This window comes from Talpa occidentalis, unplaced genomic scaffold (assembly GCF_014898055.3).
Source record: "Talpa occidentalis isolate TD23 unplaced genomic scaffold, MPIMG_talOcc4v2.1 talOcc4.18, whole genome shotgun sequence".
In the NCBI taxonomy this organism is placed as follows: Eukaryota; Metazoa; Chordata; class Mammalia; order Eulipotyphla; family Talpidae; genus Talpa; species Talpa occidentalis.
Window position 1 is genome coordinate 4,821,236 of NW_023601851.1, and position 27,362 is coordinate 4,848,597.

A 27,362-nucleotide genomic window follows, 5' to 3' on the forward strand; every position below is an offset into this window, starting at 1 on the left:
ACCAAGCGGTGGTGAAGGGGTTCTGTCCTCGGGAGCACAAGGTCACGGGACCCGGATCTGGACACGGTTCCCACATCCTCAGTGGAGACTGAGGGCCCCGTCCCTGTGGAGGGGAGAGAGACAGGTGAGTGGGTCCCCCCCCACCATTCCTACAGGAGCATCTTCCTCTAAGACACATTCATGTTTCTGTTCAAAAGACAAGGAATCTCCTCCTGAATCTGCAGGAGATGGGCGGAAGGTGATACTTAAGGAGTCGGAATGGACATCTGAAGGCTGCGGCTGCCGGGCATGTTCACTTCCATCCGTTCTGTTTCGATCGAGACTCTCCACTGCCTTGATGGAGTTTTTTGAAAATAAAATAGCTCTTAGGAGAATGCATCGCTGTGAAGAGCTGCCTTTCTGGTTTTCACATTTATGACTTTGAAGCCGTGCGCTGTGCTCGGCTCACGGGCAGCTCCCCTCAGGTTCCAGGTTGCCCCTTGACATGCGGCAGGTCTGCTTCCCAACTGTTCTGCAGAGAACTCTGGTGCTTACTGTGCGTCTGTGCTGGGGACTGTGTCATTCCTTATTTAAACATCCTGTGAGGAGAGCAGGGCAGTGTCACCGACTCCTGTATCTCCGCGGCATTTGCCCTGCACGGCCGAGGTTCTCGCAAGTTTCCGGACTCTGAGGACCGAACTGGTGATGCTCTGTCCCTCACGCCCTTTCTCCAGGGCAGGCCATTGTGCCCCACACTCTCCCAGTGGCTCTACCATCGTCAGCCCCTGAGTGAGCTTCGCAAGGAGAAGGCCCGGTGGCCACGAGCTCGAGTCCATTCCAGGTCCCGGTCACACGGCCGGGAGTCGCTTGCATGTAGATTCTCCCCAGTGTGGCCTGAGCAGCCGCTCAGGGCTGCTCCTGAGTGTCACTGCACCACAGGGGTGATGGGACCACAGTCTTCACCGCCTCGTCGTCACGCCCTTCCCGGGTCAGATCCCGTCCATATGTTTTCCATTTGCCCTTTGAACCTATGTGCCTAGTGTGCAGGAAGGAGACTTTCCCATGGGCTCCATCGCACCACACTGTTCTTTCCTGTGACAGCTTGTGGCTGTGCATGGCGTCTGGAGAGTAAATCTGCCCTTCCTCCCCCTTCTAGTCAGGAGAGCTTCGGCTATTTGAGAGTTTCTCGTGATTCCCTAGGAATTTCAGCAATATTTGTTCTATTCTCTCAAGAATGCCATGGAGGTTCCCACTGGAAAGGCATTGGCTCTGGAACTTGTGTTTGGTAGGAGGCTTTTGGATAATACTGACCCCACTGACCTGTCTGCTGGGGATGTCCTTCCACTTCTTTTTATCTTCCAACATTCCTTTTAAGTGTTTGGATGTTTTCCTCTTTGAGTCCTTCACCTCTTTGCTAGATTTGCTTATCCCCAAAGTCAATTTATTTATTGACTTTGAGGGGAAGGTTCTCAATGTCCTCCTCTTTAGACTGGCAGCGTGCCTAGACGACGGTGCTGACTTGTCCATGGAGAATGCAGACACTACTGATGAAGTCTGACAACTACATTTTCCCAATGAAAAAATCTTTGCATGATGCTTTTCACTGTCGCTGTTTGTTCGCTTTAGCATTCTTCTACCCAAAGTAAAGGTACTCTCAATTAATTCTCATTAAAAACCCACACATGTTACTATGCCCCCTCAACCTAAGATGGAGAGAGTGTCGGACCAGGAGGTAGCGGCCGGCACCAGCAGACGCAGGAGATTTCTGATTATACCTTTTTTTTACATTGGGACAATTTTTCCACGTCTGCTAAAATGTCAATATAAAATAATAAAGTGTTAACTCTAACAAAAGATGCCCTGATTCTGTGCTTGAAGGTATATAAATTCACCTTTCCATATTGATGGGTAAAGCAACGATTTTGGCTTTTATTGAAATACTGTTTTAAAGTTTATATGCAAAAAGCAGGTAAGAGGAGGCTCTTCTTGCCACAGCCAAACCTTCCACGAAAGACCCTCCCTCCTTCCCAGCTGCTCCTGGAGCCTCGATTCCATAGTCAGAGATTTTTTATTTCCAGCGGGCAGGGAAGGGCAGGGGGCGTGGTATGTGGACAGAGGGGGAGGCTGTGGCCTTGGGGGGCTGTGGTGACTGCGTGAGAGATGTTAGTCTGTACCCCTAAATCACGCACTGTCTATGAGACCAAGGTTGCAGAATCACAAAATAAAAATGCAAACAAATACAGACAAATGGGTTCAGAAGGGAAACTAGTCACATTTCTCAGAGACATACACAAATTCACATCCCAGGAGACCCAGACCTCGGTTGTTGTCTCTTGCTTCTGCGGAATTTCTCCCTCCTCACCCCTCCTCTCTCTTTCTTCATGTCCTCCCTCCCTCCTGCTCTGGCTCCACAGAGCCCTCACCCCCCATCCACCACCTGCCAGGCCCCGGGAGGGCTCACAGGGGCAGGCGGTAACTTGCCAGCTCCCTGTGGATGGGGCTTGTCCTGGCTCTGATGACAGTGCCACCCCCGGGCCCCACGGCGGTCAGAGGAGGGGATGGGGCTGGGAGAAGAGGATGAATTACATTCCTCCCCACATGGGAAACCACCAACAAAATCGCCCCTGACACACTCAGACACCAATTATCACTGGGATGTGCTGCAGGACGACACCAATTAAGACAGTGACCTGAACAAGGGCGCTTGTCCCTCTGGAGTAAAGTCACTTGATGGATGGATCTTGGACAGTGTCCAACCCGTGGACACCAGCTCCAGAGCTCAAATAGCCCAGCCCTGAGGCCCTGCTCTGTCCATGAGGCAGCACAGGACAAGGTGGGACATGCTGTGAGTGCTCAGAGGCTCCCCATGAGCCCCAACCATGGAGTGAGAGGCCAGGACGACCTCTGTCCTGCCATGGGGACAACCTCAGGACACAGACTCGACACAAGAGCGGGAACGTCCCCCAGACTGCAGGTATTTGCAGGGGAGAATCCACTCACACTTGAAAACTTTTAGATTTCAAGCTTCACTTTTAGACTTGAGAAAGTGTTACACTATTAAGTTTGTAAATCACCACAACTAATGCTGACGGGGCCCAAATCATCATGTCCCACTGCCCTGTCAGCCTGGGTGAGACTCAGGGAGAGAAAACATCTTCTCTTGTAATTTAAGATGTTCAAAGATATTGACTTTTAATACATTGATCATAGGCTTGGGTTATGGGAGATGGGACGATTATTGCTTCAGACCTGGGATGTAGCTTCAGCACATTCAGTGGGTTCTGGGCACTGAATAAAATCACAACAATCAGTGGGATTAGATTGTAATGAATAAATTCCAGGCAAAATTTAAAAAAAATAAAAACTAGTTGTTTAAATTCGGAACATTATGCCTTTTAGTCCCAAACATTATGACAAAAATGAGTCAAGTAGAAAATCAGTAACTGTTACAGCAACAAGTTGACTCCGACATGGCTCTGACATGAGCATGAGGCTGGCAGGGACATCTGAATATTTATGGATGAGAATTTGGGATTTTTTCCCAACACCCTCACTCGGGACTGTTAGTGATATTATACATAAAGTCACAGTATAAACAGGGCCTGGAGGAGATAGATGTCAAGTTATTTTATCCACTTTAAATAGGTATTTAAAGCCACAAACAGATGTCAACATTATTAACAACCAGGAACAATATTTCTTTACCTCCATGAATCCAGATTTATTTTCTTGTTTTTATTAAATTTCGGGAGTTATCCCCGCCAATGTGCTGCAATTATTTTATATTATTATACTCTCCAAAAATTCCTACCCTCACAGGTCCGGCCTGTGTCACCACACAGAAGGGGGAGAGGGGAGATTGGGAGGGGGAGAGAGGGCAGGGTTGCCCCATGTCCAGACGCCCCCACTCACGCACGGGCCTGGGGGGAGGAACAAACCTGCACCCGGGGACCTGGAAACCTGGGACCTGGAGGGACAGCCACATGCACAGACCTTCCGGCTCAGACCCAGACCGGCCTCCTCCCTGCACAGATGTGCATGAGTCTAGGGGGACAGAGGGGCGGGAGGGACCCGGAGGTGGACAAGCCATCCTGCAGGAGGGATGTGTGGGTGTGACCCAGGAGGAGATTCTGCGGGAAATGTGGTCTATGGGTCCTCAGATGTGGGGAGTCAGGGGCATGGAGATGAAGGGATGAGGGGATGGACCAGGAGGCAGCAGTGAGGCTACAAGGGCAGAAATCTGACAGAGGAGGCATCAGGACACGCCGCTCGGGGACGCCAAGCCCAGATCATTCAGTTCCAAGACAGAGTCGGGTCCTAATGGCAGGAAAACAGAGACCCGCACAACCACCTCCCTGTACACCTGTCTCTGTGGGGCCTCCCCAGACCAGGGCTGTGCTGAGGAGCAGGGACAGGCTCTCCAGGGTGGGGAGGGGCTGGACATGTACATGTGTCCTCTGGGGCTGTGCCCAGGACAACCTCTGGGAGGTGTGCTGGGTGGAGAAGCTGGGGCCTGGGCAGGAGGGGGAGCTGAGGGACTGGGGGGTTTGGGGGGATCTTTGTCTATTGACTTTATTGACAGATATGAGATTCTAATTGTTCAAGTGTTGTAGGGGACAGTTGAAATTTTCAGTTTTCACCAATTTTCAGGACTTTTGGGAGAGTGTAATAATGACATATTCACATGAGGTGGAATAAATGGGTTGAATGAAACAACAGACATAGATGATATTAGTGTCCATAGAACTGGAAGGAATCATTACATAGAAAATACATTCAGTTGTTATCTTGTATTGATAACCCATACCATTTTCAATATTGGAAGAATTAAAATCTTGTTGTTCTTCCTCTTTTATACAGATGACGGCTCCAGGGGTGACAAATCTCACGGCCGTGAAAGAATTCATCCTCCTGGGTTTCCCCACCCAGGGGATCTTAGGCTTCTTGCATCCACTGCTCTTCTCCCTGGTCTACCTGTGTGCCCTGCTGGGGAACGGGCTCATCGTCCTCATCACCACCCTGGACCGGCACCTCCACACCCCCATGTACTTCTTCCTGAGGTGTTTGTCCTTCTCAGACCTCTGTCTCATCTCAGCCACGGTCCACAAGTCCATTGACAACTCTCTGAGGCACAGCATCTCCATCTCCTTTCCGGGATGTGTCCTCCAGGTCTTTGTGCTGGTTATGTCAGCAGGTGCAGAGATGAGCCTCCTCACGATGATGAGTCTTGACCGCTATGCTGCCATCTGCCACCCCCTGAACTATGAGGTCATCATGAGCAGGGACAGATGTGTGCAGCTTACATCTGTGTCCTGGCTGGTGGGGGTCTCTATGCTGTGATGTTCACAGCGGGAACCTTCTCCTTGTCCTACTGTGGGTCCAATGTGGTCCAGGAGTTCTTCTGTGACGTCCCCCAGTTATTGGCTATTTCCTGCTCAGAAAATTTAATGAGCGAACTTGTCCCTATTTTCATCAGTGTGGTCTGGGGTATCTGCTGTTTCATTTTCATCATCATTTCCTATGTGAACATCTTCTCTGCTCTCAGGAAGATCCCATCCACCGAAGGGAAGACCAAAGTCTATTCCACCTGCCTTCCCCACCTGCTGGTTGTGGTGCTGTTTCTCTCCACTGGATTCTTTGATTATCTGAAGCCGACCTCAGAGACCCCGTCCATGGTTGACCTGGTCATTTCTATGTTCTACACCATTATACCCCCCACCATTAATCCCATCATATACAGTCTGAGGAACAAGCCTTGAAGACAGCTGTGGGGAGACTGATGAAGGGCCAGTACACCAGCATGTGAGATATCACAATCTACAATTATAACCCCATATTAATTCAGCTTTTAACCCCTAACACTTGCATGTCATCATTTATAAGCGTAGATTCTTGCATTAGGATCATTCCCTTGTCACAAATTCATATTGTCATAATTCTCACTATACTCCTGTCTCCTGTTTCCTTAATTGCTGCAATCCTTCCCCCAAGCCCTCCCTGTGTGATGCTCATAAACTGAATCCAGCTTGCGGTTAAAAACTTGTATTTGGTGTAGAAAGAATGCTCTAGAACTCACATTCACCAATATTTACATAACGTGAGTAGTGGTAAAGGGGTCTGTCCTCAGGACCACATGGCCACAGGATCCCAGTCCTGGGGCTCAGTTCCCACAGCCTACGTGTGTCTCCACCGAGGGCCTTGTCCTCGTTGATGGCAGGGGAGTGGTTTAATGGACCCCCAGCCCTCACGATTCCTCATGGTGCGTCTTCCTCTAGGAAAAGTTCCTGTTCCTGCTCAAAGGACAAAGGAAACCACACCTGACTCTGCCAGAGATGGAAGGATGGATGCCTCCTTGGTTAGTAGGAATCTATGAGTGAAACCTGGAATGGATGGAATATTAATTTCTGTGATGCCTATTTGGATGCCAATGTGACTTAACCCCTCAATATGGTGTTTTCAAAAGTAAAGTTATATGAATTATCTTTGAAAAGCTACATTTCAACTTAAAGTTTATAATGTGTAACTTGTCATTGTGTTTTTTCAGGTTCCCTTACATTTCCAGATTGTATCTTGATCCTCTACCAGGTCTTCTCCACCTTCTTGTAGATTACACTTAAGTTCACTTTTCTTCCACTTGGGAACTGTGTTTTTTTTTTTTTATGATGTAAAACATTATGCAAACTAAATCTTCGTGATATTTGCAATTTTTTTTAATATAATTTCCACACATCTGCACTGCAGTCACAAAGATTCTATTGCTTGTTTCCCTAACAGTGAGAACGTGAGCTGGGGTGACTTGCTCCACTCTGGGAGCAGGTCACTCTCCTGACCAATGAGCACATTTTGTCCATGGAACTATTTGTGATAATACAATGTAGTTATTTAGGGCCTCCCTGGTGGCGCAGTGGTTGAGCGCTGGGTTGCAAAGCTGCCTGCAGCCTCTGCAGCACCAGTTCGATCCCAGGCTGCAGGACAAGGGTCCCACATGGCGCACAGACCTCTTCTGCCACCCACTGCTCCCCTCAGCAGTGTACTTCGGTCCTCCTGCCTGCTCTGCTCCCCGATCTGGCTCTGGTGAATTCGCTCATCCTCCCACACTTCTGATTCTACCCAGTGCTTGTATAAATAAATAAATAAATATTTAAAAAAAATAAAATAAAAACAATAAAATGTAGTTGATCACAAGATATGACTCGTCCAATCAAATTTCAGAATGAAATCTACGCTAGAAAAACACTCAAAGTAATATTCATTTCAGTGATAGCATGAGAGCACAGTCCCCATGACTTTGGGATATGACGTCATTCCCTGGTCAGATTCCTGTGGACGTATTTTCTATTTTTCCTTGAATAAATTGAGTGAGTGTGTGTTGAGAAGTGATTTTACCATGATTGTTTACCTCAACATCACGTTAATTTGTTATTTGTTCTCATCAAGGAGGACACTCATTTAGACTTTTTACTGTTTTCACTGTGGGTCACTTTTCACTCCCCCACAAGCACCAGTGTCCACTCAGAATCTACTTAATGCCCTGCAGTGCCTGCCCCCTCCATCCGCATTCCTACTCTCCTCCCCTGTTCCGTCTGGTAAAGAGAAATTTTTTCACTTAGTCCAACTTTTCCTTTTGCTGTTTGCCACTATATATTTTTAATTGTTGGCTTTTTATATTATAATCCACAGATGGGGGAGACCAACAAATGTCTTTCACTTTTTGATTTATCTCGCTAGCATACGGTCTTCAATGTCCACTTTGGTCCCTAAGGACACTAGTTCACCTCTTTAATAGCCGTGAGGTATTCCATGGAGTGTGGACACACATTATATATTCTCTCCTCTGTCCACGGCACTTGGGTTGGGGCCATGGCCGGCTACAGTGGACGGCGCTTCTGGGAACACAGGTGTGCGTGGTCTGCACTGTAGAGTCTGCGCATCTGGGACAAATACCCGGATGAGGTTGCTCCATCCTGTGGTTGTCCTGGTGTTAGTGTCTGAAGATGACTCCATGCCATTCCCAGGAGAGGTGAAAGGCCTTTTCTCTCCCTCCCTCACCTTTTTGCTGGGTCCAGTCTCTTGATTGGTCCCTTCTCATATGTGACAACAGTTTGGATTTCTATATTCCTTATTATTAGAACAATTTGGAATGGGTTAAAATTTGCATTAGATAAACCCTTAAAATACCAGAAGGAACACACAGGTGCTGCCCACCGCACACTCACCCCACAGGTGAACCTGGGGACACATGTCAAGGACCAGGGAAGAAGAGCACGTAGGAACAAGCGCCCCCCACCCACACCAGAGAGCTTCTTGCCTCGGAAAGCCATCCCCAAAATGGGCCCCTGCCCTGGGTGATGATTGTCTCATCACACGCCTGCCAAGGGCGAGTGTTCAAAATGCACAAAACCGACTGCACAAAACCAACAAAACCAGCAACAGAAAGAGACACCCCAATCCAACACGCCTCAGACCCCCAGAGATATTTTCCTCCAGGAGTTCAGGAGCCCACAGCCGTTCACACCTTTTATTCAGGTTGAAACCATACCCACTCCTGGACTCGTCCACCTGCCTCTCACCTGCAGCCCTCACACTTGAACATAACTGACAGAGTCACAGGTGCAAATTTGTGATACATAAAGTCTCCTGCATTCCTGACACTTCTTTTGATTTTAATATTGGATATACTCTGAGTCTCCTGAATTAGTTCTGTCAGGTGATTTCCTGCAGCGTCTGACTGTTGCAAATTGATCCTCTCCATCCATCCCACTCGCTGTCCCACTGTCTCCCCACAGAGGCCTCCCAGGAGACAGAGCACCTGAGTCTGCTTTCTGCGACTCACTTGTGGGCACCCAGGGCTGGGCACTGCCCAGCCAGGATGGGCGGGAAGGACGGACATTCCCTCATTGGCCTAGACACTACAACAGTCTTGGTGACCACGTGGGGTCCCAGTTAACCCCACGAGTGGCTCCCAGCCTCTGCCCCCTTCTCCCTGAGCTCCTAAAGGACACCCCACCCGGGAGCTGACACCGCCTGCCATGCCGCCCCAGGAGGTAAGGGGGTGTCCATGCTGAGCAGGAGGTAAGGGGGTGTCCTCTCCCGGGGGCTTGGCTCCGGGAGGCGTCCGGGGCCACCGTCAGGCAGTGTGTACGGTCACTGGTCAAAGGTGACTTGAGAAACCGCTGACCGTGCTGTGCCCAGAATCACGATGCCCCAGGGAGACACAGGTGAGCCTTGGGGGTTGCACGCTGCCCACCCGCACTCTGAGCTCAGAGGCGATGCCCCCAATGGCCTATGGGCCGGGCCCGGTCTGCCAGCTAGCCAGTGCTCCCAATGTCCCTGACACTTGACCCCGGGCCCCACCCCACCCAAGCTCACGGCACCCACGTGTGTCAGGGAAGGGAGGGGCCCCACCGCAGCCCCTCAGCGTAGCCTGCACAGACCTGGGTGGACCTCGTCCCGGCCCCTGTCTCCTCAGAGCAGCCGGTGGATTATTCCTCTGTCACACGAACAACACATGAGACAAAATGAAAGACCTTTTCTTTATCGTGGATGAAAAGAGACTGCGGGGTGTGTTTATAAGACAAAGGAGATGACTTCAAAGGCAGAACATGCAGGACCGTAAACTGCATCTCCCACTCACTCGTGTCCATCACGGAGACACCTGCTCACACGCAAACAGACAATGTGGACATCTCTTCCTCCAAAGCGCGCTGGGCCCAGCCACTCTCCCTGGATGGCTGCCAGGTCGGGGTTGTCCCCAGGGACTAAGAATGCGGCTGGGCCAAGCCCAGGGTGAGGCCTCCGGTGCCTGGAGCCTGAGGTGCGCTCGCCAGGGGGAGGGACGTGTTCCGGCACTGGTCAGCTCCTCCACGGCGGGGCCAGCTGAAGCCCATGCCACACAGCCCGCGGCGTGTGGGAAAAGCAAAGACAGATGTGTCAGGGCCGGGACAGGAGCCTGGCAGGAGGGAGACGCCACAGTGACCATCCTCAGACCAAACCTCAGCTGGGACGGGAGAGGGAGCCACAGAGGGTGCCGTCCCTGACAGTCAGTGCGGTCCCAATGGTTCCCACTCTCAGGGCCGGTCGCCCGGTCAAGGACGCAACAGAGGGGGTGGCGGGCGGTGTCCTCAGGAAACAGACTCAAAATCAGTGGCCTCTGCGGAGGAGGCAGTGAGAATGATGTGCCCGTGCTCACCGGGAGTCCCAGTGAGGGGGACACTGACAGTTCCACACTGAGGGGTGGGGAAGAGAAAGCGAATACACCTCCGTGGGGGCAGATGGACTCCCAGACACGGGAAGGAGGACAGTGACCTGCACCTCAGGTCAGCTCCGTGGGCAGAAGCGGGAGGAAGCGGATCTGTCAGAGACCAAGGGCAAAGCTCTGGGCCTCCTGCTGCAGGAGGGCGTCCCCCAAGGTCCGCCACCAACAGACCTCAGGGCTGGGCTTGAGTGACTGGATTCCCTCAGCCTCCGTGATTCCTCAGTGTCCTCTGCCCAATCTCGGTGTTCCAGGGGCCCTGCCCAACAGGTGCAAGCCCGGGGCACAGCGGCTAGGCTGTGCACCAGCCCTGGGTTGACATACCAGGTGTACCCAGCCTGGCATGAGCCACAGGAGAGCAGGCCCAGGGCACTCCCTGTCATCATGGTGGCTGCGAGCCCAGACGCAGCTGCTGGACCCACATCTCAGCTGGGCAGTAAGGCACCTGCATCCCGGCCCAGATACTCTGAAGTGCTCAGGGAAGGCAGCATCAGGCCCACCAGAGCTGGCTCTGGCCGCGCCTCCCCTGAGCAAATGGCCCAAGAGCCTGCAATGAGCTCAGGGCAGTTTGTGTCTGGCCAGGGGCCGGGGTTTCACTTGGGAACAAGGCGGCAGGATCGTCAATGAACCACATGGGCAGCGTCCGCCAGAACTGACAGGGCTGAGCTCTCACCAGCTGCAGCAGGGCTGGAAAACCCTGAGCTCTGAACATGGAACATCCGATGGGAGCTTCACTGACAACAACAAACAGCGAGCACTGGAAACCATCCATCAGGCTTGAAGGCGGGACCATGAGAGGATGTAAGCCACTCAAGAGCAGCCTGGACTGATAAATTGGCTTCAGAAGAGAACGCATGTGGCGGCCACAGAAGAGAAGCATGAGCTGATGGCTGCACACCCTCCCCAGACAGAGTCGTCACGGCTTCAGTACCTCCATAGACTTGAAGACCCCCGGACACCTCTGCAGAGGCCCGGCTGCTGCACCTGCCTGAGGCCTTGCCTCTGGCATCTCCTGCAAAGAGTGCTTGGGCCTCAGCCTGGTCTTTGCCATCTGTTTGCATGTGGCGGGCGCCAACACCCAAGAGCTGGAACACTGGTGTCGGTGGCACCGCCCGCGGGGCCGGGTGCTCACCTGCCTGCTCCCTGGGGGCTGGCGCCTGTGTCTGGCCTCCTTGAGAACTCTCGATGGCCGGCCACGTCTAGCCCGGCATCTGGTGCTGTCCAGCCTGGTCTGAGGACGATTGCTGTGGGCTCTGCTCACACGGGCTACCTCCCCGGGACGGGATTTGATCTTGATCCCTGGGTTTCCCCGTGCTGACCCCTCCCTGTCCTCTGTCCATGCCCGTGGACCCCTGGGTGTTGCCAGCCACAGCCCACGGGCCCACGTGATGGGGCATCACCTGTGTCCCTGAGGTGCAGGACACCAGGGCCCGAACGGGACCGGGGCCAGTGGACCCGCATCCCTGGCGGGCCGTGCACCAGCTGGAACTGAGGGGCGGGGGCATCCGTTTCATTGACAGGCACGTGGGGGCGAGGCCCTCCCCTCATTGTGTGCAAGAAACTCCAGAATAACCATCAGTTTCTGGGGCTGCAGCTTCTGGGACTGCTCATCAGGGCGGGTCCCTCACGCTCCCTCGGGCCTCCGCCTTCCCTCCTATGCATGCAGGGGAGGGTCCCCAGCGTGCCCACGACGAGCTCGTTTGTTGTGTGTGACTCTGACCTGGGGGGCCTGTGAGGACTCGGGGAGACCACACCTGGGAGAGGGCCCCCAACTCTGTGGTGTCAGAGCCCGAAGCACACCCACCATGTGGACACGCTGGACGGTGCCGCCGTGGGCCTGACCCTCATTGTAAGGTCACCACCCGCCTCCGTCAGACATACCCGTTCACATGTAGTTCCTTTTCAGGCGCTGACATAAACGGCCTTTTCAAATAAAATATTTCTGAGAGACGTGAACAAACCCTTGTCAGAAGACCAGGTGCTTTCCCGTCCCGCTCCTGGGGGTTTCTTGGTACCCCTCCCTCCCTCCCACCCCCACCTCCACGCCCCGTTCCCCCACCAGGACCAGGGGTCCCCCAGGGTGGCGGCAGCTTTCTTGCTCCCTGTGGACGGGCTCATCCTGGCTCTGACACTGGGGCCACCGGTCCCCGTGGGGTCGGGGGAGATGGGGCTGAGGGGGGACTAGGTCCAGCCCACGGGGCCTCCCGGGCCGCTGACGCGCCTGACTGGGGGGCTCATTACCGGGGCTGCCGAGAAGCCCACGGGGACAGGTCAGTGGCCTGGGGAGGCCCCAGAGCAGCATACTAGGACACATCAGGCCAGGGCGCTGGAGGGGGAAGTCGCAGACCCTGCGGCAGGTCTGTCTGTTGGGGCATCGGCGGGGACCAGGCGAGAGTCCCGGTCTTGGGAGCCTCGAGCTTATGGCTGTCGCCATAGGGTGGACCGTCGCTCCCGCCCCGACCATGGCCACGCCTGAGCCCTGCGGAAGTAGCTGCAGAAGAAACTACCTCAGCTCCTCGGGGTAGGGAGGAGCAGGACAATGACCAGGAGGGCAGGATGGGAGGTCACCCTCTCAGCGCATATGAGCAGGGGCGAGGGCCAGACGGTGTCACACGGCAACACGGGGCAGGGACTCCCCACCCACTGCCCTGATGAAGGACGTGGGCGTCGACCAGGAACCGATCAGGGCCATCAGTGTCCACTTGGTCCCAAAATGTGCACCTGGAGCTGCGACTGGACAGTGTTTTGTAGGGACTGGGAGCTGAGACCCCACAGGCTAGATTTGGGGCATCCTTGACAGTTCGTGTTCCTGAGGGTTCTTGGGGGTCCTGTTCCTGAAAGGTGCATGGAGTGGGAACTGGGGACGGCAGAGGAGGGGCCAGGCTCAGGGTTTCAGGGTGCCCATGTGTGGGACGTGGTGAGACAGGAGGAGACTGCTCAGGGGGCTGAGAGGTGAGTTGAACTTTCTGCCCTTCAGCATTTCCCACAGGCGGCGTGGACAGTGGCGGCACCTGCGGGTCACTGAAGCTTGAGAGGCCAAGCAGAGCAGGAGCTGAGATCCCTGCCAGGGGTCGCTGGTCAGGGCAATGAGAGAGGTCAGTAGGGAAGGACAGCACTTGTCACCTGCCATATGAGCAGAGGTAAGTCACGCACTGGCGGATGGTCCTGGCGTTTTATTCCTCTAGACTTTCATGCAGTGATGGCTCCAGGGGTGACCAATCTCACGGCCATGACAGAATTCATGCTCCTGGTGTTCCCCACCCAGGGGACCATGGGATTCTTGCACCCGCTGCTCTTCTCCCTGGTCTACCTGTGTGCCCTGCTGGGGAACGGGCTCATCGTCCTCATCACCACCCTGGACCGGCACCTCAACACCCCCATGTACTTCTTCCTGAGGAGTCTGTCACTCACAGACCTCTGCCTCATCACAATCACGGTCCCCAAGTCCATTGCCAACTCTCTGAGGCACAGCAGCTCCATCTCCTTTGCGGGATTCCCGGGCTCCATATCCAGGTCTTCATGATGGTTATGTCAGCAGGTACAGAGATGCACCTGCTCACAGTGATGAGCCTTGACCGCTATGCTGCCATCTGCCACCCCCTGCACTATGACATCATCATGAGCAGGGACAGGTGTGTGCAGCTGACAGCAGGCGAGGCGTTTGTCCTGACTGTGACCTGCGAGGGTGCCCCGGCCGGTCCTGGGCCTCCCACCCCGCTGGCCTGTGCGTTCCCATCCCGCGGGCTACAGTGAAATTTGGGGAACGGGCTTTCGCTTTCCCGGGGCCCATCCCCGCCCGCCCCAGGTCCAGCAGGCAGGAGGCTGAGCCGCGTCCAGTCTCCCAGGTGTAGGCTCTGACCAGGGGGTTGCGTGGGCCTGGGCTCTGCTTTTCTCTCGGGGTCTGGGGTGCTGCCCCTGCCGAGCCTGAGCCCACGTCTGAGGGCTGAGGTGTCACTTTCCTGTCGCGCAGCAGAGGTGGCCATTAAGAAACTGGAAGGGGCTTTCACACCTGGAAACTGCCTCATGAGGCAACTTTAATTTTTTTTTTTTTTATTTTTTAAAGATTTATTTATACATACAAGAACCGGGGTACAGACCAGTGGTATGTTTCTAAATACATTGAAAGTATTTCTAAAGTTTTAGCATATTATCAGTGTTCAACGAGCTGTGGCGATATGATAAAGTCATTCCTTTATTTGATGCATTGTTTCTTACTACTGCTTTGAATTTGCCCACAACTGATTTAACAATGAAAGGTGACAGCATGGCTTCTTTGCTGTTTGTTTGTTTTACAAAAAGCAAACATAACAATGTTAACATTGTAACAGACCACACACTAACAGTTTCAACAGTTGAAATATTTCTCAGGCAAGAGAAGTACAAATTGTCGTGGACCAGCACAGCAGTGAATGATGAGGCTGTTTTAGGGTTGAGAGACTGTGCAGGGTGGTTAGGGATTTGGTGAAAGAAATGACAAACAGACACACTTTAAGAGAGTGAAAATTTGAGTGTAATTTTATTTAAGTTAGTGGCCAGTATATATATGTTTTTTTAAAGGCATAGGATTGGTTATCAGTGAACTAAACCAGTTGGCTCATAGGTTTAATTTATTATTGAGAAGGCAGTGATTTATGTCTTGAGTTATATTTGGATTTAGGCACATTTTTAAGTAGTCAGAGCATTAGTTTTGTTTTTTGTTTTATATATTTTTTTTTAGTTAACCACTAAATTTCTTAATTATCATTAATTATAGAAGGTTGACTTATTATTTTTTTATGTAATAACATTTTTTCATTAAGGATTAAAGCTAAGGAATTTTAACATATAACAGAGCAAGTATTGAACTAACAATTTTGTTGTTACACAAGGTTTAGTGGTGTTTTATTTGAGTTATTTTTGTTACTAGATTTTATATGTTTTTTTTAATTTAGTAATTAATGACCTTTATAGAAGAGAAGGAAGAAGTTTTAGAAAGAGAGTGAAGGGATAAAGTTTGTAGGTCTGAGGAGACGAGATAAGGCTCCTTTTGGTCAGCATTTTTGTGGTGGCTTTTGGTGGTCGCTATTTTTTGATAGGTGTTTGTCTTATTTTAGGGAACTTTGTTGTACACTCCTGCACGTTGGTTTCTTGTCCAGCCGGAACTAGGGACCTTGGCAAAGCCATTAGCCCTAAAGGTCACTGTAGGGGGAGGTGTAGTAGGTCGCCCTTTGTTTTTAGAACGGAGCTGGAAGGCGTACCAAATGGAGATTGTAGACGTAGAGTTTTGAAAACTGCTCTCCCACGATCATTTGTCTTAAATCACACATTGCCATATTCACCCTAAGGCTCCCAAGGCTAACACTGCTGGGTCTGGGGAGGCATCATGTGTACAGCAGGACCATAGGACATGGAAGATATGGCAAGAATGCACACAGCTCCATTTTTGGACCAGACTAGAGATAGTTTTCTCACTCTGCAAAAAGCTCAAGTAAAGGGAGACAGAGAAATGAAGGTTCTTAGCCCCACAGAAAATAGTGTTCTCTTGTAAACATATTACACTCCCATGTGAATTCTTTATTTGGGAAGGTGGATAACAACAGAATTTTCCCACATTATTTAATATTTGTAGGGTGAAGGTGGACTTCCTGGAGGATGTTTTCCTACAGTCCTTATGATCACAGTGCTCCTCTCCTCTGTGTGTTCTCCTGTGTACAGTGGGGTATTCTTACATTACTTAGTTCACTGCTGCATGGGCCCTCCTATGGACAGTGAGGGCTGACTTCTGGGAAAAGGTTTTCCTACACTCTTGACATTCATAGGGTTTCTCTCCTGTGTGGGTTCTCTGATGTACGGTAAGGTGTGACTTCTCGAAGAAAGTTTTTCTGCACTGTTGACATTCATAGGGCTTCTCTCCTGCATGGGCCCTCTGATGGACAGTGAGGGTTGACTTACAGTAAAAATATTTCTGACAGTCTTGACATTCATAGGGTTTCTCCCCTGTGTGTGTTCTCTGAAGTACACTGAGGTGTGATTTTCCGGAGAAAGTTTTCATACACGCTGGACACTCATAGGGCTTCCCTCCTGTGTGTGTTCTCTGATGTGCAGTGAGGTCTGACTTAGGATTGAAAGTTCTCCTATACTCATTTTTTTTTTTAAGATTTATTTTTTATTTATTTAAACAAGCACTGGGTATAGTCAGAAGCGCGGGAGGGTGAGAGAATTCACCAGAGCCAGAGTGGTGAGCAGAGCAGGGAGAAGGACCGAAGTACACTGCTGAGGGGAGCAGCGTGCAGCAGGAGAGGTCTGTGCGCCATGTGGGACACTCCTCTGGTGGCCGGGGAGCAGCCGGGGATTGAACCGGTGCTGCAGAGGCTGAGAGCGGCTTCGCAACCCAGCGCTCAACCGCTGCGCCACCGGGGATGCCCTCTCCTATACTCTTGACTGTCGTACGGTATCCCCTCTCTGTGAGTACTATGATGTTTAGTAAGGGCCAACTTTTGATTAAAAAATTTCTCACACTGTTTTCATTCAAAAGATTTCTCTACTGTGTGAGTTCTCTGATGTACATTGAGGTCTGACTTATGGGAGAAAGTTTTCCTACATTCTTTACATTCATAAGGCTTTTCTCCTGTGTGAGTTCTCTGGTGTACAGTGAGGGCTGACTTCCGATAAAACGTTTTCCTACACTCTTGACATTCATAAGGTTTCTTTCCTGTGTGAGTTCTCTGGTGTACAGTGAGAGCAGACTTCCAGTAGAAAGACATTCTACAAACTTTGCATTCATAGGGCTTCTCTCCTGTGTGAGTTATCTGGTGTACAGTGAGAGTTGATTTCCAGGAGAAAATCTTCCTACATTCTTGACATTCATAGGGTTTCTCTCCTGTGTGTGTTCTCTGATGTACAGTGGGAGCTGACTTCCAGTAGAAAGATTTCCCACTCTTGACATTCATGGGGTTTCTCTCCTGCATGATTTCTCAGATGTACATTAAGGTCTGACTTATGGCAGAATGTTTTCCCACATTCTATACATTCATAAGGTTTCTCTCCTGTGTGGATTCTCTGATGAATAGTGAGGGCTGAATTCCAATAAAAAGTTTTCCTACACTCATGACATTTGTAAGGTTTCTCTCCTGTGTGTGTTTTCTGATGTTTACTGAGGACTGATTTCTGGTGAAAAGATTTCATACACTGCCTGCATTCACAAGATTTCTCTCCTGTGTGAGTTCTTTGATGTACAATAAGAGCTGACTTCTGACAGAAAGCTTTCCTACAATTTTTACATTCATAAGTCATCTCCATGGTTTGAGACTGCTGATGTTCAGTAAGACCTGACTTCCAGAAATAAGTTCTCTGACATTGCTTAGACACTAAGGGTGTCTCTCCAGTCCAAGTTCTCTGACATATTTTGAGGGTTGAATTATCGGATATTTTCCCTAATTCATAAGGTTTATCAGCTGCTTTATTTTCTCATGTTGAGTAAGGAAAGAAAATTTATAAAAGGTTTTCCCACATGTATTATAGTCAAAAACTTTCTCACGTGGTACTTCCTGAAGCTGAGTAAGGTTTAATTTGGTTCCAAAATAATCCCCACTTTGATTACATTTGTAGTGTTCAAAATCTTTATGAAGATTCAAATGTGTTGGTTTCTCAAAAAAGGATGTTTCCCATCCATTACATGCATAGTTTATCTGCCCTACCTGAGCTCTACCTTGGGCAATGAGAGGTGACATATAACAGCCTTTCCTACACTTACATTGACAGGCATTCTCTCCCATCAAATCCCTTCTATGGGTTAAAAAAAATATTGTTTCTTTGTTGACGTCTCTCCCTTCTCCACTAAATTCCAAAGGTTGCTGCAAAGTCTGAATCATACCATGAAGACTAGGATACTCGGGATATCCAGGGCATTTTCTAGTTACACTAGGCCTCTCAATTTTCTCTATTGCATGCATCTCATCAGGCTCACCAGGGAAGAACATGTTCTTCCAAGTATGAAACTCTACAGGCATCATTCCTGAATGAATGCCATTATTTATACTCAAATTCAATTATACATTGGATGCAAATTAAGTGTTTTTCCTAAGTCAATTATTTCCTTACTTGATGTTTTGCAATTGGCGATTAGAACTTGCCACAAATGCCTGCCCTGGTTTTCCTGGTTGGTCTTAATCAGGTCATCCATAGTATGGACATCTAAAATGAGATAAAAATAACCATTCCATAGACAACATCTAGGCATCTAAGCATTTCTGATATAAAGGTAAAGGAGTTTCTTCCCACACGAGGACAAGATTTTTAATTCCAAAAAAAGGCATTAATATTATGATGCAAATGATTCCTTTACATAATAAATGAAGGTATGAAATTACATTAATAGATTTTCTAATGTCAAACACATTGATGGAAAAGGTATGAAAAACATTGATTTAGTATCTTACTTTTTAAATTCATAAGGGTATACTTGGTCAACATACTGACTTACACTGTAGGTAGAGATTCTGACTGAGAGCTTTCCACCTAGCATTTATTTATCCTATTCCTTCTCTATATTTTCTCTTGTAACTGTGCATCTTGAGCAGGTCTTTTCAGAACAATCAGAACATACTTTGTAAATGGCATGATCATCCTGATCAGCTACTTACTAGGCTTAAGGAGAGCCATTTCTGTCACTTAAGCAGGACTTTGGCTCCAGGACAAAGACTTTGCATCTACATTTGCTTAGTGTTTATTTCTCTTTAGGGAACATGTACAGGCATCTGGGGGTTTTCTCAAAGGCATATCCTCTTCCTTCTCTAAGACACATTCAATTGTCTGTGAAACCCTAACTAAACCATACACCAGTGGCTTCTCAGAACCATAGTAGGTACAGAAAACCGGCTCATCACTTTGTGCAACCCTTCCCTGATGATCTAAAGCATTTAGGTTTTGCAACTGAAGGGTATACTCAACATCTTTGAAAAAAACTTTTCCCACATTCCTCTGATACTGAGATTCCTAGTATTCTTAACTCCACTTCTCAGCACATGTTCCTAGTTGAAATTCACTGCATCTGAAGATTTTAGCTTATATTTTACAATTTCACTGCATCCTAGTTAAACTTAAATCGGAGTCCATTGTTTCTTTTCTTGGTTTTCGTTTTTCTCCCAACTATTTCCAAAAAAGAAGGTGACATTGTTAGGGGGAAAAGGATGTCCTAAAGCTAATTCCATACAGGCTTTGTGGACTCCACCTCCACCCCAGGCTAAAGCCAAAGACACTGGGAACTCCAAATCCCATCACCACCAAAGGGAAAGTGGTTGGGACCTGAGGATGGGGTTAAGAAGTCAGGTTGGTATAAAGCCAGACACGTGGGCTTTGGAGGGGTCCCCCATTTTGACTCTTCGCCAGCTCGCAGCATCAGGCCAGCTTGGAGAGTGCTTTTTGGTTTTTCAGGTCGGCGGATCGGGTAGGACGCATTAAAGACTATATTTCCCTATTTTCTCCCTGAGTTATACATTTTCCTTATTTCCTTTTCCCTTGTAAATAAAACTGTTATTAACCTTTTATGTATGCCTGTAGTGGAGTATTAATAAGTCCCTTGTAAGCATGCTGGGTGAGGACCCACAGCCAGGCAACCCGTTCAATATCAGGGCACAACTTCAGTCCCTGATTCCAAGGCCCCTGTTCCCACAACCTGAAATTCTTGGTTCAGTGGCTTTGGAACCGACAAGATTTGAGTTAACAAATTCCTAATATGCACCACCAATAGTGATATCCAACCTCTACTCCAGATTGCACATGCAAGACATCTCAACCTTATACACTGCAATGTAAACAGTCTCTGCGAAAGTCCCTTCTGAACCCACATACTAAAATAATACTGTCCGTTTTCACTCACCCTGGCCATACTGTGGCATTTATCTAATTAATGTGTATTTGCTTCCTCTCCCTTTCTCACAGAAAATAAACTCCATTAAAAAAGGTGGGCGAGGGCCTCCCTGGTGGCGCAGCGGTTGAGCGCTGGGCTGTGACACTGCCCACAGCCTCTGCAGCGCCGGATCGATCCCCGGCCACTGGGTGAGGGTCCCACATGGCACACAGACCTCTCCTGCCGCCCGCTGCTCCCCTCAGCAGTGTGCTCTGGTCTTTCTGCCTGTTCTGCTCCCTGCTCTGGCTCTGGTGAATCCTCTCACCCTCCCACGCTTCTGACTGTACCCAGTGCTTATATAAATAAATAAATCTTTAAAAAAAAAAGGGAGGGGGGCGGACACAATCCTTTGATTACTGTTGTTATCCACACAACTTACCATTAAACATGTTGAAAGAATAAACCAATGTATGAGTAAATGCCTAAAAGGACAGTCCCTAAGAATGGAGTAAAACTGAGACTCCAGAGATTGATAAACCAAAAAAACATTTCTAGGGGAAGGTAGTTAGCGATTGCACACCAATTACTCGAAGGATATTTACAACCATTATAAAAGTAGGGGAAGTTTAATTAGGGAGCCATATTTGGAGAGCAAATAATAAATGAATTACATACACAGAGACCAACCATTCTAAGGTCTGGCTATGGGGAAAAATAGCTCATTAGGGCCTAGAAGTCCTGGGCTCTCCTCCTCCCAGCCTCCCTTCCTAGTATGCAGTGACTGACCTAAGAGGCTCTGGTTTGAGGGTTCCTTGACAGTCCATGGCTCTGCTCCCTGCTCCAATCTGATGATGAATTCAGGTTTGCTAACACAAAACCTGTTGAAAAGAGAAAATGTTGACTTTAGACAGAACTGCTTTTGTCTCAGTCTTTGAAGACAACAACTGCACAGCTTTAAGAGCTGAGCAATGAAAGGCTGGTGTGGCTCTCAGACAGGGGTGAACACCCTTACCTTCCAGGTTTGCCATCTTGAACTAAATAACATTAATTTTATAAACAGCTGTACATTTATCAATGAAGATAAAACAGTGCTTTCACTTGTTTATTACAGGGCAGTTTCACTTACGCGTGGACAACAGGCTGTTGTAGGTCTTCAGCATCACATCCCTGTAGAGAGTCCACTGAGCATCATCTAGGTCCTGCCACTCCACCCAGGTGAAAACCACAGCCACATCCTCAAATGACAACATCTTCTGCAATGAACATTTCTCAATTCAAGGCATCAGCCTATGTAAGAAGCATAGGACATGACTGGGAGCTCATTTTTTTATGTTTTTATCTTGTGTAGGAAGCAGCCATCACTGGTACTCTATATAGTACAAAAGTGATTCCACAGTAGAATTACCCCACTTGTCTTAACTCATTAGTTCTTAGAAGTACTTTTTAGATTTCCTTATGAATCTGGAAATGTCCTTCATGCTAAGGATGAAAGAATGAATAAAAACCTAGTCCTCAAAGAAGCTTATAATCTAGATTGCTGACTTAAGCCTAGACATACATCTGGAATAATGTTCTAAAGCAACTATGAGAAAAACAAGTTTAGTGTAGCCTGGTGTTAAAAAAGGAGTGGGGAGGGGCGGGAAACAGCACTATCTGTTATCAGGTTGTACTTCACTGAACATCCAAAGATGTTTAGCAATTTCATAAACTACATGTTCTCATGAATATGAGGTAGTAGCAGAAATCAAGATGTGAGGAAATAAAGAGCAGTTAGCAAATTAAAGTGCTCCTAGCTTGTGAGGTGAGATAGGAGAAAGACTGAATATGAAGTTAGTTTGCATTTCCAGATACAACCTGATTCTGTCAATAAAAGTCTTAGGTGATCACCATGTCTCTAATAACCTATTTAAAGTTTGCATACATCCTAATTACCTAAAGGCTTATTTTCACTCCCAAGTGAGCAAAACACTTTCCTAAATCACAGGGTGTAAATAACAAGGGAATACAAATAGGTAAATTACAGGCCCTCCCTGGTGGCGCAGGGGTTAAAGTCTCAGTGCTTTCAAGCTATCACCAGCTACTGTGGCTTGAGTTCAATTCCCAGGCATGGAATTGACCCACATGGCACAGCAGACCTCTCCTGTCTCGACCACTGCTCCCCTCAGTAGTGTATTGCAGGGAATCTGCCTGTTCTGCTCCCCACTCTTATCTCTGATGAATCCGCTCACCCCCCCACATCTCTGGCCTACACTCTAGTTCTCTATGCATAAATAAATAAAAATCTAAAAAAAAGTATGTAAGTTACATGGTGGAATTTTCAGTTTAACAGTCATCCCCTAACAGGAGAATGGGAAAATGCATAAGGGAAAGTCAGAGAACAAAGCAGAGGGACAGCATTACGTATACTGTGGTAGCAGACTTGTACGCATATAGAACACAGCACTAACCCTAACACAGTGGGCAGTGGGGGAGGAGGAATGGAACTGGGTAATACTTGGCTGTCTGAGGGGTGAATGCCCTGCTTGATGCAGGCCTGCACGTCACACATTGTCCCTAGGTGACAGGGGCTGGCACACTACTGATGTTCTGCAAGTGCCAGCACTCTAGGCCCTAACTCTGGCGACTCCTTGTGCATGCAAGACTCAGAAACTAGATCTACCATTGCTATAACACAGCCAGTATCCCATGGCTGAGTGTTTTCATGTATGGAGGACTTGTATATATTACTTTTATAGCCTGGTAATTGTGATTCACTATGGTTTTCCAAGTATTGGGTATAACAAATTATGATTTTTTTAAACATTTATTTATTTATGCACACAAGTGCTGGGGAATAGGCCAGCGTTACAGGGGTGAGAAGATTCACCAGAGACAGAGTGGGGAGCAGATCAGGCAGATCCACAAAAGGGGATTTGAAGTGCTGTGGTGAGCTTCAAAAAAAAGGGGATTTGAAGTGCTGTGGTCAGCTACAAAAAAAAAAAAATTCAAGAAGGATTTAATCAATGCTGTAAACCCCGGGGAAGAGGTCCAAGCTGGATGGAAACAGTAGGGACAGTCAAATCACAGGGGCTGACTCAGAGAGAACTGAAGTATGAAGAACGGGGCACAGAACTGAACACATGGATGGATGACATTTATGAGAAGAAACACAAGCATTCAGGGGAAAGAGAATAAATCACCAGAGAGGCAGTGACAGAAACAAAAAGCAGGAATTTTCAGATCATGAGTGGTATTGACATAAACGGCAGAAGGTTCAATTAAGGCAGACTAGAGAACCAGGGACTAGTCACTGGATTTGACGGCAACTTAATTATAAAGTGGTGAGATTTACACATAGTGAATTGGGACTACATTCAGTGGGCCAAAGCGGATACCCACATTTTATATCTGCCATATTAAGCCTCAATAGCTGTTATCAATTTCATAAACATTTATTAATTTTGTAACAGTTGCCCAAAAAACGTAACATCAAACAGCATACCCATGCACCTGTGTATAGAGATCAGCTGAGAGAAATGCCAACAGACAGCACATACCACCAAAACGAAGCTCCTAAACCCAGCAGCCATCTCACTGCATCAAGTGACCACACCTCACGTTTCACCCAAGCAGCATGAGCATAGGGATGAAAGGACTAAACCACAGGCTGAGATGGCCAATGAACACAGATGCAGAGGTCCTCAACAAAATCTTAGCAAGCCAAATTCAACAAAATATCAAGAGGATCATACATCATGGCTAAGTGGAATAGAATTTATTCCTAGAATATGAGGATGGTTCAACATACATCCATCAATGTCATTAAAGGAAAGATAAAAATCATATGATCATATTAACAGATGCAGAGAAGGCATTTGACAAGATTTTGTACCTACTTATGATATGTACTTAGTGAAACAGGATTAGAAGGAATATAATAAAGACCATATATGATAAACCGACAGCTAGCATCATACTCAATGGTGAGAAGCTCCTAAAGCTTTTCATGTAAGATCAGGTACATGCCAGTGATGATTTATCTCACCACTACCGTTCAATATAGTATCAGACAGATGAGCTGGAGCAATTAGGCAAGAGCCATAGAAAAGGAATCCAAATTGGAAAAGTAGTAAAAACATGACTACTTCAAGATGATATTACTACAGAGCTACAGAAAACCTGTTAGCCCCTACTAAAAAAGTATTAGAAACAATAAATCAACACAGTAAAGTGGCAGACCACAAAATCAATATACAAAAGGCTGTTACACTCCTATGTGTGAATAAACTAGAAGATAACAAATCAAGAAAACAACACCATTTACATTAGCATCAAAAAGTATTAAGTACCTATGAAAAAAGTGAACAAATGAGGTGAAAGATCTATTCAATGAAAATTACAAGCCATTGCTAAAAGAAATAGAAGACACGATGAAATGGAAAGATAGTCCATGCTTGTGGATGGGAAGAATTAACACAGTGAATACGTCCATCTTACCCAAAGAAATTTACAGGCTCAGTGCAATCCCTATCAAAATTCTATCCGACTTCTTTAAAGAAATACATGAAATATTACTGAAATTTATATGGAACCACAAAAGACCCTGAATGGCTGAAGTAATTTTTACAAAAAGGAGAACAGAGGTGTCACACTTCCAGACTGCAAGTCCATAAAAATCAAACAGACACAAAGACCAATGGAAGAGAATTGAGAGCCCCAAAATAAACCCACACTGACATGGACCATTGATCTACAATAAAGGAGCCAATTGTATGCAATGGAGAAAGGAAAGTCTCTTCAAAAAATGGTGCTGGGAAGACTGGACAGTCACATACGGAAAAATGAAACTACTCTCTCACACCATGCACAAAAACCAACTAAAGTTTGATTACAGACTTGGATATAAGACCAAAATCCACTAAATACATAAAAAGAAAACGTAGGCAAAACATTCCACAATAGTGGCTTCAGGGAAGTCTTTGGGGGATTCAACTCCAATTGCAAGGAAAAGAAAAGCAAAAATAAACAGTTTTATTTTCACTGCATCAAACTAAAAGACTCTGTACAGCAAAAGGCACTATCAGTAAAGCAAATATATACCACACTGAATGGGAGTAAGTATTTGCACATCATATATCTGATGAGGGCTACAGGCAAGATGTACAAAGAACTCACACAACACAAAATGAGAACAAAGAATCCAATCAAAAGATGGAAAGTGGAGCTAAACAGATACTTCTCCACAGACAACACACAATCAGTCTACAAGCACGATTCAATATAATTTACTCTCAGGGAATTACAAATGAAAACTACTATGAGATACCTCCTAACTCATTTAAAATTGCCATATTAAAACATACACACATACACAAACTGAAACAACAATTGTTGGTGAGGATGTACAGAAATCCTCATCACTGTTGACGGGAATGCAGACTGGTTCAGCCCCTATGGAAAATAGTGTAGAGGTTTCTCAAAATATCAAAATAGATATGTCATATGATCTAATGATTCCACTTCTTGGCATGTATCCAAATAATGCAAAAGCACTCATCTGAAGAGATATATATGCTCTTCTGCTTATTGTAGCACTATTACAACAGCCAAGTTATGGAAACAACCTACGTGCTCAAAGGCGGAAGAGTGGGTGAAGGAGCCGCCGTCTACACCGTGGAATACTCCTCAGCTGTACAGTAAGGTGAGCCCGGGCGCAGGCTCGCCAGGGGCCAGCAGCCAGAGCAGGGATCTGAGAGCGCAGCTTAGTCTGTTGCTCTGGAGTTGGCGCGGCCCAGGGAGCGCTGAGGCCCAGCAGCTCCATCAGGGGCAGGTGGCTCCTCTTTACGAAAATCCTGGACACGTGGGCTCCCCTGACGGGACACGCAGCTGCTGGAGGGGGACTGTGGGGGCTCCAGCGCGCAGCGGGTGAAGAGGGGAAGCCGGGGGAGGCCAGGCTTAAAACACGCGGCCTTGGCTCCGAGCTGGCCGCCAGCCCGCCCGCCCCCGAGCTGGTGGAAGGCCGCGGGGAGCCCCGGCTGCGAGGCAGGCGCGGACTCTGCCTTCCAGCAGGGACAGGCGCGCTCCGCCTGGCTCGGGAGGCCATCAAGGCCCGCGGGGGCCGCGCAGACATGAGCCTGTGGCCGAGCCCCCGCCCCACCCGCCCACAGGAGATCCGCGCGGCCCCGAGGCCGAGGAGGAAAGCCCCGCAGAGGACGCACGCGCCGAGCCTGTGGGGGCGCCGGGCCGGGGCAACACGCCAGGCCACGCCGCTGCGAACCCGCGGCTTCTTCTGGCCGTGCCCCGCCGCTGCCGCAGGCTCATTCGGACCATGAGCAGCAGGAGAGGGCCAGGCCCGCGGGCCAACAGCACTCACGGCTCAGTTCCCAGGGCCAGGCCGCGCCCGCGCCCCCAGCGGCAGCAGCCCGGCCCCCCGGCCATGCGGCGCGGGAAAGGCGCGCTCCAGACTCTGAGCAGGCGCCGCCCGCGGCCACGCGGGGCTCGGGCAGGCGGCTCTGGACGCCACGGCGGACCCAGTGTACCCGCGGAGCCACGGGCCTCAAGCCCCGCCAGGCGGCGGCGACGGTGGGGGGCTGAGGGGGCCCGGCGGGGGCTGAGGGCATGTGGCAGGGCCTGGCGGGGGCTGAGGGGGCGCGGCGGAGCCAGCTCTGTGCTGAGGGGGCGCGGCGGGGCCCGGCGGGGGCGGCGGGGGAGAGGGTGGGGGAGAGGACAGGGGGCCGGGCGCCCTCCAGGCGTCCCCGCGGCGGGAACAGGCCGCCCCGCGACCAGCACCACGAGGCTGCACAGGCCTCTCCGCGGTGACAGGCGCCCCCGCCCCGACGGGCACCCACATCGGTCGGCGGCCCCCGGGGCAGCGCTGCCCTCCGGCTCCTGACGGCGCCTCCTCCCGCCGGGCCTCGTCCCGACCGCGGACAGTCCCGCGCGCCCCGGACCGCGGCCCGAGGAGACGCTGAGGAGACGCCTCCGACCTGCAAGGCCCGGCCCGCGCAGCTCCGCCCCCGCCGCCAACCAGCACCCACCTCCCAGACGAGCCCGCCCGGCGGCGGCCCCGGCGGCTGAGGTAGCTGCAGCCCGGATTTCCGGTACAGACGGGGCGTGGGCGGGGCCGCACCTGCGCAGAAGGACGAGGCAGCCCCTGCCAGAGGGGAACTACATTACCCAGAAGCCCGCGCGCCCGTCAGGGCCGTGATGGCCCTCAGGATGCGCATCAGCTCTCAGGTGACATGGCGGGCCAGGGGCCGACAAGGCCCCCGGGAGGGACCGGGCATGGCGCCGGGGCGGTGTGGCGAGGGATGCCCGCGCGCTGCC

The 27,362-nt window shown here is 49.4% G+C and overlaps 1 long non-coding RNA gene across 5 annotated transcripts in view; it reads right to left on the bottom strand.

The window, feature by feature from the left end:
- The window catches only part of LOC119250675 (uncharacterized), a 37,299-nt gene extending 10,167 nt beyond the window's left edge, over window positions 1-27,132 (bottom strand). For 2 of the 5 annotated variants that reach the window (XR_005126364.2, XR_008552662.1), the window contains exons 1-4: window positions 27,074-27,132; window positions 21,184-21,344; window positions 20,844-20,935; window positions 18,311-18,403 (exon numbers count right to left, since the gene is read on the bottom strand). This is a non-coding gene — a long non-coding RNA (uncharacterized LOC119250675). Of the gene's footprint in view, window positions 1-18,310; window positions 18,404-20,843; window positions 20,936-21,183; window positions 21,345-25,664; window positions 25,924-27,073 lie in introns of those variants that run through there. The other 3 variants (XR_008552661.1, XR_005126365.2, XR_008552660.1) reach the window with 3 other exon arrangements.
- Window positions 27,133-27,362: the final 230 nt, after the last annotated feature.